This window comes from Monodon monoceros, unplaced genomic scaffold (assembly GCF_005190385.1).
Source record: "Monodon monoceros isolate NGI ecotype Baffin Bay Population unplaced genomic scaffold, NGI_Narwhal_1 Super_Scaffold_12, whole genome shotgun sequence".
NCBI classification, from domain to species: domain Eukaryota; kingdom Metazoa; phylum Chordata; class Mammalia; order Artiodactyla; family Monodontidae; genus Monodon; species Monodon monoceros.
Window position 1 is genome coordinate 151,695,093 of NW_021703768.1, and position 12,801 is coordinate 151,707,893.

At 49.2% G+C, this 12,801-nt stretch overlaps 1 pseudogene; it reads right to left on the reverse strand.

Moving 5' to 3' along the window:
* Window positions 1–12,765, reverse strand: part of LOC114892778 — a 29,937-nt pseudogene extending 17,172 nt beyond the window's left edge.
* Between the last annotated feature and the right edge of the window lie 36 nt (window positions 12,766–12,801).

The window sequence follows — 12,801 nt, forward strand, 5'->3', positions numbered from 1 at the left end:
CTATTGATAAAAATGTGTCACCTAAAACCGAATGTGACACTCAGAGGTGGTTGCTGACCTATCCCATCCATCCTTCCTTGGGAAAGCCTCTTCCCTTCCTCTTGATGTCTGCCGTTTCAGGTCTTCACCATCTCTCACCTGGACCAGGCCTGCAGTATGCTGACCAGCAGCCATCTCTCCCTCTCCTGCCTCCTCCTCACCACTGCCCAGTGCACGCCCATCACCCCAGTCCCCGCCCTAGGACCTACTGTGGCCAGACTTCAATCAGCCAGGTCTGGTTCCTCCAGAGAGCCGACAGGCCAGGGCCTTGGTTAACATGCCCCCCTAGCCTCTGCCCCTCTTCTGATGGAAGCCCCACACTTTTTTGCCCAATTCTCCACACCTTTACTCAAGCCAGGCCTCCCTCCAGGAATGCCTTCCTCCTCCCCCACCCACAGGCTTACCTCCTCCCAAGGCCTTCCCTGGCAGTGTCAGCCCTTCCCCACCCCTTATACTTTACCACGTCTGTAATATGGAGAGAATGACAAACCAAACTCAGAGGGTGTTTGAGGAATAAATGAGGTGACTCATGTCACCTTGTTACTGAGTCCAAGCTCACTCTGCTGGCCGCATGACAGGCCAATAAGTTGGGAGATGAGGTGTTGAGACAAGGAATAGCGGCTTTATTCAGAAAACTGTGTGTCCAAGAAGATGGCAGACTAGCGTCCAAGAGTACCATCTTATGGGGTCTGGATGCTAATTTCTTTTATAGAGCAGAGGGGGGAGGAGGTGAGGAAGTAAAGTAAAAAGGCCATAAGTCTTGCAAAATATCTCCTGGTTTTGGCCAGCCTCGGGGGAGGGGATGTGTTAAGTTCTTTTCTGCAGCCATTCACAGGTGGGCAGGGTCAGGGTGTTTCCCTGTGAGCTGAACAAAGGCACTTTGGTTTAACATTCAGGCAGAGGGGCAGGGTTCCCTGAGGCAGGCTATTATGTATGTCTATAGCTATAGACAGAAGAAAAGTAACAGAAAGCAAAGGTCAAAGTAAAAGAAACAGATCCAACATGGAGTCAGATTTTGTTCTTCCCTGTTACAACGGGCACTCAGGAAGTGTTCAATGAACATAACCTGTGACCATTAATACCTGCTCAGCACAGAATCCACAGGCCGTCGTGTGCCTTTTCACATTTGCTACTCACATCTTTCCAGCTAAATGATGAAAGAAGCCTGGATGTGGACGCTGGCAGACCTGGGTCTGAATTCCATCTCTCCCACGTTTTACCCTGGTGAAGTCATACAACCTCTCTTGGCCTCTGTCTCTGCAACTGTGAAATGGAGCTAATGGTTCCCACTTCTCAGGGCTGTGATAAGAATCAAATGAAGCAATGTCTGCAAAAGCTCTAAGTAAACTGGGAAGAAATGTTGTAAGAATGACCTGTTTCTGGAGGAGGAAATTCCAGACCAGCTACCATACTGCTGGAGACAAGAGCACGTGGCTCTGTCTTTGAGTAGTCCTAGAACATTCTTTTGTTGAAAGTTCAACAAATAGTTCTTGAGCAGCTACTCTGGGCCAGACACCATGCAGAGTTGCTGCAAAGATGAAGGCCCAACCCTCAGAGTAAAGGCAGTTAAGTCACCTTAGAGGTGGCCCCACCAGTCCTCTGCACATTCCCCCTGTCCATGCAGACCCTAACCTGGGACCTGGTATTCCCCACACCTCCTGACTTCCCTTCCCAGGCTCTTCCCATTCCTGTCAGTCCTCTCACTGCTGCCAGAATGACCTTCGTGCAACACATTCATTCACTCATTCACATATTACATAAATATTTATTCAGTAGTTACCAGCCTTCTGAAAATAAATCAGACCAGAATCCCTGCACCTCATGGGTTTTACATTCTAGTAACTCTAGTAACTCATTACCTAATTTCTTTGCTTTAAAAGCTCCACTGGTCTTCAATTACTTATGCTAGAGTCAAGTCTTGAGCTTGGCTTTTGGGACTGCTCACATCCGGCACCACTGCTTCCAGCACCTTCCCCCTTCCCCATGAAGTCGCTCCCACTGGCTCCAGGTGGGCCACACCCCTTCAGGCTCAGTTTCCTGAGTTTCCTGGTTGTTTCCTCAGTCTGGGAAATTCCTCTTCCAAGTTAGAGGCAGCTGAATGTTTTCTTTGTAGGGGAATCTGTTCTCAGCCCTGCCCATTGAGCTCTGCCACACCTACCTGGGAGCTTGCAAAGGTCATTTTCCTTTTGTTTCCCCAGCATCTACAGAGTGGATGCTCAGCCATGGGGATCTATTTGTGTGTATGTGTGTTGAGAAAGAAGCTGGCAATGAACATAAATGGTTTTGTGGATGGCCAGAGAAGAGACGCAGAGAGCACCTTTCAGTGGGGAGGTAACAGAGGGCGTCTCAGGGAGGCTGTCCTTGTTGCCTGGGCCAGGATGCGACCACAGGAAGGGGGATCACCTTTTAGGCAGACGGGTCAGTAGGTGCTGGCACAGTGTGGCCAGGATGGAACAGGCTAAGGAGCCATCCAGTGTTCCATGGGCCAGGAGAAGAAGGTAAGAAAAGGAATGGAGGGAGAAAGAAGGTGGGAGAGAGGAGATGTCTTCTGAGTTGGAAAGGTCTTGAATGTCAAGCTTGGTAATCTGACTTTAGCAGATCAGGGGTCAAAAGCTCAGATGGAACAAGGGCAGGTTAAGGAAATGAATGTGGCCTACGAGACCCAGGGGAAGTGCAGACTAGGGCCTTTCTGAAAGGGAGAGGCATTCTTGGCTCCCTGTGATAGAGGCAAAGGTGGAAATCTGGGCTCAGGGCTGCCATAGCTTCACATTAAAAAAAAAAGAGAAGCCAGAAATCCAGTCTTTATAGTGAAATGTTATGATGGAAAACACCACCACCACCACCAAACATGTTTATGGGTCTTGAGTTTGCAGCCTCTGGGCAGGGTTTTAGGTGGCAAGATCAGAGATGTGTGTTGGGTGAGTAAACTGGTGACTGGTGTGGAAAATGGCCCAGGGAGGGCCAGAGTAGAAGCAGCTGCAGAGGATTCGAGGGGGCTGCAGTAGTTCAGGTGGGCCTGACTCAGGGGTGGGGATGGAAAGGAGGGGAGAACTGCAGGAGGAGCGTAAGGTTGCCAGACAAAACACTGAAACCCCCAGTTAAATTTCAATTTCAGACAGATTATTTTTTTAGTATTAAAAAGTGGTATAAAAAATAACTCATTGTTTACCTGGATTTCCAATTTGCCTAGGAGTTCTGTGTTTTCATTTGCTAAACCTGGGCCTTACAGACAGGTCCCAGGTGGCTCAGGGCAGGGCAGCAGCACCTGGCTGGGGGGCCTGGTGAGGGTGGCTCGGCCCTATGAACCCAGACCCGACCCACCATTCTGGATCAAAGAGCTGGTAGAATCCCAGACACCTGCACCCCTGCTTCCTTGCTCCAGTCCAGTCTCTGCAGGGTGACCCTCAGGCTGGGCTCATGAACAGTGAGGAGATCCGGGGCCCCTGGAGTTGCGGAAGAACAGCAGGACTCCGTCCTTGCAGGGGCCTCTCCCCTCAGCACAGCAAAGCACTCGCACCACGAGTCTTCCCATCAGGTCAGCTGAGCGGGGTCCCTGTCACTCTACCTTCCCGACGGACTGCATGACAGGCAGGGCAGTGTGTGCACACCTGGGCCCAGCCAGAGCCGGAGGGCAGGCAGGGGTCCGAGCCAGGTTTCCTCCACCCTCTCTGAGGGTCTCGCTGGCTCCTCATCCTCCTTGACTTGCCTTCACATCTGGTAGTCCCACCAGCCTTGATCTTAAGCCCCACTCTCTCTCCAGAGAATCTGAACCTCAGGGCTTCAGTGATATACAGAGGGCGACAGCAGGGCAATTTTTTACCCTGTCTGTTTAAACCCCAAGGGTATTCTGTCCTGCTGTACCCTGCATGCTCTGCCGTCTCCCCAAATCCTCTGTTTCTCCCTCCCCCTCTCTTTCTGCCCCGCTCTGCCCTTTCTCCTCTCTTCCTTCCCTCTCTCCCCATGTCCTGGTATTCCTCAACTATTCTATTTTCTCACTCTCCATTTCTGTCTTGATCACAAAACTCCTCAAAAATTTCTCCTGGATTCCCTAAGAAACAGAGACAAACTATCACCCTTCCACCGAACACCACCAAATAAAACTGACAACAGCTGAAACTGCATTGGCAAAATGTTATGACTGGCTTTAAAATGTTGGAAAAATTCAAATCTTCTTGACATAGCTTAGATCTGCAAAACCTGATCCAGGAGATTGGACTTGATAGACATAACAGTCGCAAAAGGAAATGCTAAATGATTGATGAAGAAATTGATTTTATTTTAAAATTAGATTGAATAAAAAATTGAAAAGCAGTGATAACCATGAAAATAATTTTTTGCAAAATAAACTTTAAATGCAAAAAATAAGTCGTTTGACTGTTCTGTATTTAAATTTTTCCATCAAAATAATTTGCTTTAATGCAATTTATTCAAAAAATGCTTTACTGACCCAAGAAAAAATCATCAGTGTTGGCAAAAATTCTAATTAAAATATTTCCATTCAAGAAAACCACAGGGTCAAAGTGCCCCCTTCCTACTGAAGACTCGCAATGTTATATATCACTGCCTGAACTCCAGACCCAAATATGCAACTGCCCATGGAACATTCTCTCTTGGGCATCCCAAAGCCTCATCAAATATACATACCCAAAGCCAAACTGTTGATCTTCTCTTCCCAAATTGTTCTTCCTCTCAGACACCTGTTTCTGAGACTGGGGCTATTACATTCAGTTACTCATGCCAAACACAACAAAAAACCAAGCCCATCATCTCAACATCCAGAGTAGCTCTCAAAATCTGTCCTCTTTCCAGTTCTGCCTCCAATGCCCTCATCCAAGCTTACAGCATCTTCCACATGGATTAACATGACTTGTCTTCCCAAAACCACTCTTGTACTTTCTGATCCACCCTCCACACTGATAGTTTAATAGTTTAAAAGGCAAACCAGGCGGTCCAGTGGTTAGGACTTGGCACTTTCACTGCCGGGACCGGTTTCGATCCCTGGTCGGGGAACTAAGACCCTGCAAGCCCTGCAGCGCGGCCAAAAAAAAAGGCAAACCAGGACCTTTCTTCCAGTAAAGGCAGTCTAGATATTTTGGACAAAACCTCCTGCTGAAGACAGCTAAAGGAGCTGGGCAAATGCTCATACAATTCTTACATACACACACACACACACACTTTTTTTTTTTTTTTTGGGCCCCGCAGCACGGCTTGCAGGATCTTAGTTCCCTGACCAGGGATCGAACCTGGGCTCCATGCAGTGAAAGCCTGTAATCCTAACCACTGGACAGCCAGGGAATTCACACACACACACACACACACACCACACACTCACTTACTCACTCTTAAAAGCATCAAAGAGCTAACAAGATATTGAGGAACTGCTATGCCGAGGTCCCAGGGAGGACAGGATTCCAAAGAGGTGACCCTGATACTTGATGTTGTGGTTGCCCCCAGAAACTTTTGCCAATTGGAAAGAAGTGCCTGAGAGGTCAAGCTCACCTCTAGTGGCCTTGCATGGCTAGAGACAAAAATCAGAGTCAAGGGCCTGCCAAGGCCGGGGGGTGGGGGGGACTGACAAACCAGCCTGACACTGTATTCAGCCCCAAAGGACTGCACCCCAGAAGTAAGGGTTAACTGAAAGCAAACCAGCCCTGCCCTGAATGGCAGTCAAGCTCTGATTCATCCAGGTGCCCCAGGAAACATCATGCCCTAAGTATGAACTAACATGATCTCAGTTTGCTAATCCCTCCAGGCACCTGGCAAAAGCAATAGCAAATTCTCCTTGAATGACAAAATCACCCCATTTCAAATTATCTCTACAGATAATTTCACAAACACAATATTCAACATACAAAAATAACCAGACACAGGAGGAAGCAAGGTTCCTTGAGCAAAAACCTCTGGAAATAATAATCAACAGAAATAGAGCTGGAGGAACTCCAGACTGTAAAACAAATTATACTTACTATGTTTAAGAAATTAAATACTAAAATTGAAAATTTCAGCAAGGAACTGGGAACTCCATAAAATTATGTATCATATGCAAAAACAGAATAAATAGAAACTCAAAACTCGAAACTCAAATTATAAACTGAACGGATGGGTTTAACAGCAGATTTGACATGGCTGAAGAATGAATTAGAGAACAAGAAACCTGCTCAGAAGAAACGAACCAGAGAGAAGTATGGGAAGGCAAAAAGATGGAAAACACAGAAGCTACGGAAGTTACAAGATCTGACATATTTCTAATTGCAGTTCCAGAAGGAAAGAAGAAAGAGAGACCAGAACAGAGGCAACGTTCAAAAGATGGGTTGAGGGGACTTCCCTGGTGGCTCAGTGGTTAAGAATCTGCCTGCCAATGCAGGGGACACGGGTTTGATCCCTGGTCCGGGAGGATCCCACATGCTGCGGAGCAACTCAGCCCATATGCCACAACTACTGAGCCTGTGCTCTAGAGCCTGCAAGCCACAACTACTGAAGCCCATGCACCTAGAGCCCGTGCTCCGCAACAAGAGAAGCCACCTCAATGAGAAGCTCCCGCACCGCAACGAAGAATAGCCCCCACTCACCACAACTATAGAAAGCCCACGCGCAGCAATGAAGACCCAACACAGCCAAAAATAAAATAAATAAATTTTTAAAAAAAGATAGGTTGAGAATATTCCAGAACGGATGGAAGATATTAATCTACAGATTTGAGAACTCAAATGGATCCCAACCAGAATAAATAAAAAGAAATCCATGACTTGACCCAACATAGTGAAAATGTAGAAAATCAAAGACAAATAGAAAAATAGTAAAAGAATCCAGAGGAAAACAGGTAATAATGCTGGTTATTTACCTCTTGTCTCTCAGGTCTCAGCCCACCCTTCCGTAACCTCCTCTGTGATGTTGGGGCGAGCGTCTGAAAACCATATTTCCCAGGCCCCCTTGCCAGCTGACTTTCTGTTCCGTTCGGCCAATGGGAGGCACTAAAGGGAGATTAACAGGTGGGAGAAGGGGATTCCTTCCTGTACCTTCGCTTCAGCAGCCCCAGCTCCTTTCAACGCTCCCAGCACCAGCACCAGCCACACCAAACCCCCTCCCAGGTAATAGCCCAAGTCAGCAGGGCCCTTCTTATGGTCAGAGTCCCAGCTGCAGGTCCTCCTCCAAGCCCATAGGTCCTGCTAACCCTTCCTCTTCCCTTTTATCCTCCCAGGCCAATGGGTGGCAGCTGCTTCCTGTAATAACTAATATCTGGGTAAACTCAGCATCCTCTTTTGCTCTTGCAGCCTTCAAAAATCTGTGTAAACAATCCACCTTCTGTATTATATTCCCTTTGTTTGAAAAAACAAACATAGTTTATATTTTCCTGGGTGTACCGTAAGTGCTACAGAACTCTTCAAAGAAGCCACAGTGTGGTAGATAGCATTACTGTCCCCAATTACAGTCATCCCTCAGTATCCACAGGGGATTGGTTCTAAGATGCTCAAGTCCCTTATATAAAATGGTGTAGAATTTGCATATAACCTACACACATCCTCCCATATATTTAAATCATCTTTAGATTACTTATAGTACTTAATACAATGTAAATGCTAAGTAAATAGTAGGCAGGCACAGAGCAAATTCAAGTTTTGCTTGTGGAAGTTCCTGGAGTTTTTTCCAAATATTTTTGATCTATGGTTGGTTGAATCCACAGATGCAAAACCCTTGGATATGGAAGGTCAACTGTATTTGCCACCAATCCCCATGGGAGGTTAGTATTTTTCCACCCTGCTGAAGTCAGGCATTGGCCAATAACATGTGTGGATAAACGACATGTGCCACCACTTCTCAGCAAAAGCTTTACAAACCATCACATGATTTTGCCATGGTTCTTTTCCCTCTGCTAGGAGACTAGCATGTCCCAGGTAGGAGCTGCAGCCAACACTTGCAGGACATGGAAATGAAGCTAGAAACAAACCTATGTTGTTGCAAACCAAGGAGATTCAGGGGCTGTTTGTTACTGCATCATACTCTAGCAAAACCTGACTGATTCACAATATTCGACTACATCTGGCTCCTCAACAGCAAAAATGGAAGCCAGCAGATGGCTGAACAATAGCTTCAATGTACTAAAAAGAAAACTAGTGCCAACTTAGAATTCTATACACAGAGACACTATCCTTTAAGAAGAAACATTAAATATACACATTGTCATAAAAAACTGAGAGAGTATGCCACCAGGAGACCATTATACATTGAAGGAATTCTAAAGGCTGTTCTGCAGAGAGAAGGAAAATTATCTGAGATGGCAGATCATGGATGCAGGAAGGAATGAAGGACAAAGACCATGGTAAATACGGGGGTCAATCGAACTGAAGATTGGCTGAGTGAAAGAACAATAATAAAGTCTGTGGAGGGACTTCCCTGGTGGTCCCGTGGGTAAGACTCCATGCTCCCAATGCAGGGGCCCCGGGTTTGATCCCTGATCGGGGAACTAGATCCCGCATGCATGCCGCAACTAAGAAGTCCACATGCTGCAACCAAGAAGTCCGCATGCCGCAATTAAGACCCGGCGCAGCCAAAATAAATAAATAAATAAATACATTTTTTTTAAAAAGTCTTCAGTTATACAGAGAACAGTACCTCGGAAATCAAAGGGTAGTAACTGGAATTTAAGTGTTCTAAGGTCTTCGCACAGTCACCAGTAAGGAGATACGCTAATATCTTATAGCCCCTGATACGCGCTGAGAAGGCACACATCTCTGTGGTACCCTTCCCCATGCTGCTCAGCCTCAGATAAACACAAGCTGAGGATATTCTACAACACACCTGGCCAGTGCTCTTCAAAAAGTGAGGTCACAAAAGATGAGGAAGGATTAAGGAAATGTCAGAGCCTGGAGGAGACTAAGTACACATGACAACTAAATGCCTTGTGGGGTGCTGGGCTGGATCCTGAACCAGAAAGGGGGCATTAGGAGAAAAACTGGTTGAATGCAAATGAAGTCCACAATTTACAGTACCGAACTGCTGTTAACTTCTCAGTTGTCAACACTGTACCTGGTTATGTTTGACATTAACATGAGTGGAGGCTGAGTCAAGGGTATAAGCAAACTCCACTATTTTTGTAACTTTTCTCTAAGACCAAAACTATTTCAAAATTAAATCTAAAAACAAATCACCCAGAAACACTGACTGTTAACATTTCTGGTGTATTTTGTGCCTGTCCCTTATCTTGCACGGGGTGATGTTCTACGCTCCACATAAATAAGATCATGTCAGACACGTGGTTTTATTCTAAACCAGGCTTTCGGAGATGTTACCATGTTACAAATAAGGAAATTAAGGTCTAGAGCAGGTTAAAGGTCATACAGTTAATAAAGGCCCAGGCCCAAGGTGAGTGCAGGTCCCCTGATGCTAAATTCCAGAATCGCACTAACCCAATTTTTGAAGAGTAAGTTCATCCACTTGTTCACGTATGCATTTGACCATACCCCACACCTGCTGCAGGGAGACAGTCTAGGAGACCATGATCCCACCATTAACCTGCTTCCACGCTAAAAGTTTTATACTGCAGCCCAGGGCCCCCAGCCACACAGCCTGCCTGGTGTGACTGGGTAGGACAAGGTGATGTGCCCCTGCAAGAAAAGACTCATTGGGCTTCCCTGGTGGCGCAGTGGTTGAGAGTCCGTCTGCCGATGCAGGGGACATGGGTTCATGCCCCGGTCCGGGAAGATCCCACATGCCGCGGAGCGGCTGGGCCCATGAGCCATGGCCGCTAAGCCTGTGCGTCCGGAGCCTGTGCTCCGCAACGGGAGAGGCCACAACAGTGAGAGGCCTGCGTACCGCAAAAAAAAAAAAAAGAAAAAATTCTAATTGTGGTAAAATACACGTCACACAATTTACCATCTTAACTATCTTCAAGTGTGCAGTTCAGTATTAGGTACATTTATATTGGGGCACCGATCTCCACAACGCTTTCATCTTGCGATGGACTTCCCCAGACTTCTCTCAATCCCTCCCCCTCCCTTCCATACTTCTCCACTGCCTGCCACCCATAAATCACTATAACCAAGGGACTGGAGCCCAGGTCTCACAAGTTCCAGGGCAAGGTTCCCTGCTACCACCCTGGGTGGCAGCTGGGCCTGGGCCTGGCTGTGGGGCCAGTGGGCTGGCCAGGCACCCTGGACTTCCGGGGAGCTTTCACACTGCAGTCCTGCTGCCTCCTGCAGATCTGAGCTCTCTGCCCCAGAGCAAGCCCAGGCAGCTCTCAGCTTCCACCTCCTGTTTGCCTGAGGCTGCTCCAGGTCACCAGGGGAGGGTGGGCAGGGAGGGCAAGAGAGGTGAACTCAGGCTCCTCCCCAGCACGAGTGACTCAAGGAGGGGAGTCCAGGTCCCAGGAGTCCACTTTCAGCCCAGGGCGTGGGGTGCAGGCAGGTGAGCAGGGTCCTACTCCCTCCATCCCGACAGCCACAATGCCCTGGTCGTGACACAGCTCTCAGGTTTAGAACAATCTTGGACCTGGCAGAAGCCACAGCGGGCACCAGGAGTTACCTGTTAGCCTGCTCTTGCTGTGGTCTGAAATCTTCAGTTGCTGCCTCTCCAGGAATGGCCAGCTCTCTTCCCTCCTCCCTTCACCCTCGGGCTAGGGCCTGGCCCCAGTGGACAAGAGAGGACAAAGGAGCGCAATGAGTGAAGAGCGGGTGGGCGGGGGCCACACAGCTGTGAAGCCTCTGTAAGTGCCAGGTTCTTTCCCATGGGTTAAGCCATTTCATTTATGACCTGGTTCTGCCTGTTTACAAGTGAAGAAACTGAGGTTCAGAGAGGTCACCAGGAAGTTACAGGCTCAGGATTAGAGCCAGGGCCGCCTTTCTTCATCCTCTTCCTCCTGGTTAGAAAGCAGTCATGAAGTGGCTTTTTTGCAGATGGTGGGTTCGAGCTGAGCATGGTCAACCGTCAGGTTTGGGGAGGCACTGGGGGACATGGACTGGAGGCTCAGAACTCGCTGTCTCCTGGGGATGACTGCCAGATGATCCACAAGTGCCAATGCACTGCATCAAGCACTGCCCCAGTGACAGAGGATGGGGGAATGGTTTTGCCTTGGCGGTGGGAGGAGGGGCCTTGGGCACAGTGGATGCCCTTAATGGATTTTCCCAACAACAAGCACTCACAGATGAGGACACTGAGGCAGTCCCCAGCACAGAGGTCTGTGAGGCAGGGACCAGAGCTGGGCCTGAAGGAGCTGTGGGACCAGTCCTGAAGATGGGACGCCACCTCTCAAGCAGAGGAGAGTGGAGACATAATGCATAGGCTGGAAAGTGCCCTCCAGGGCAGAGTGGGGAAAGGCCAAGAGCAGGCAGTAGGGAGCCCAGGCAGACTGCTGCAAAACTCAAGGAGAAAGGTGATGAGGCCAGAGGTGGCAGCCAGAGAGAAGGGGAAAATTCCAAGCCTCCATTGGTGGCTCCAGGGTTTTACAGTCTTGGCCACTCACAAGTAGCATGGATGCACATACTACCCAGCCCAGGGAAACTGACCCAAGACAATGTGAGCGCGTGCTGGGTGCGGGTTAACAGCCTTCCCAGCCACTTTAAGTCAGGCTCTGTGGCAAGCATTCTGACCTTCTGATCAACCTTCCCCATAAAAAGGAGGACAAACTGACATTTACAGATGCCTACTATCTGCCAAGATACTGTGCTGCGCATGTGCTTCACAGATGATACTTCATTTAATCCTCCCAGCCGAATTATGATCCCCTTTTTGAGATGAGAAGACCAAGGTGTAGAGAAAGAAATGAAGTTGTCTAAGGCCAGCCGATTCAGGAAGTGGGTGCACCCAGGGAGCTTCTTTCCCTTCCCTGGCCCCAGGCATTAAGTGCCTTGCCCCTTGACATCTGGGCAGTGTGGCTCCTGAGCCAACTCCACAGGGATGCCAAATCTGGGGGCAGGTGGCCCAGGCAGAGGTATCTGCCCTGTGAGCCCAGGAAGGTGAGCAAAGTTCACTGCATACAACCCCCACCCCCGCCCACTCTGGCCTCTCCCACGCTGTCCAGGCAAGCAGGTAGAGGGGGACAGAGGCCTGGTTCCTGCCCAGCCCACCTTCTTCTTTTTTTTTTTGCGGTACGCGGGCCTCTCACTGTTGTGGCCTCTCCCGTTGCGGAGCACAAGCTCCGGACGCGCAGGCTCAGCGGCCATGACTCACGGGCCCAGCCGCTCCGCGGCATGTGGGATCTTCCCGAACCGGGGCACGAACCCGTGTCTCCTGCATCGGCGGGCGGACTCTTCAACCACTGCGCCACCAGGGAAGCCCCCACCTTCTTTTGTTGTTTTGTTTTGTTTTGTGTTTCACTGAGGCTGCTGGCATTTATTATTATTGTAACCACATCAACTCTGTGGTTACCCATTAACCTTGGGTAAATGTCTCCACACCTCTCGGAGTACTGTTTTGCTCAGCCTTCAAAAGGGAATAATACTGCTTACCTAAGAGGAGGCGGCGAGAATCAAGGAGGTGATGGACGGAACGCGCCTCTTCCGAAGCTGTCGGGTTCTGGAAACCGAGACGGGCGAGCGAGGCAGGAGGAGAGGAGACGGCAGCGGAGGAGCGGGACGGGCTGGGCGCCCTCTGGGAGCATTGGCCACGTTTCGGGCTGCGGACTGGCCCGGGTCCGAGCTGGCGCACGCCGGGCGGCCGCGGCGCACAGCGCAACCAGCAGGGAGCTCAGGCGCCACCGCCGCGCGGGATCTCGGCAGGCTGGGTTAGGCTGGAGCCGAGAGCCCGGGCGGGGCTCAGGTTGGCACGCAG